Here is a 376-nt window from a genome sequence, read left to right on the forward strand (position 1 = left end):
ACTACAATGATTAGTCAAATTTACGTAAATGTTTGCGGTGACTGGACAAAATAATAAGGACATGCAGAATTCATGGGGATTAGTTGAATTGAACCATGCAACTTCCTGGAGGGACTATCTGTTTTTTTTCCCAGGTTAATGTTGAGATGAATGAGATTTAAGTATTATATGTTCATAGATCTATGACATGGATGGCTCATTTAAGTTTATCTGTGTGTCCTTGTGAAATAGATGGAGCTAGAAGCTTGGTGACATACTTCCTACTCACAGGGCTAGTTGCTGAACTAGTAACATGTTAGCATGTTTTTTGACAGATGTTGTGATAACTATGATTTATAATTAGTAGGAACCGCATTTTTGCATCACAATTTTCATT

The sequence above is a fragment of the Morone saxatilis genome, unplaced genomic scaffold (genome assembly GCF_004916995.1).
Source record: "Morone saxatilis isolate NCDOM2014 unplaced genomic scaffold, NCSU_SB_2.0 Contig15, whole genome shotgun sequence".
Lineage (NCBI taxonomy): Eukaryota > Metazoa > Chordata > Actinopteri > Moronidae > Morone > Morone saxatilis.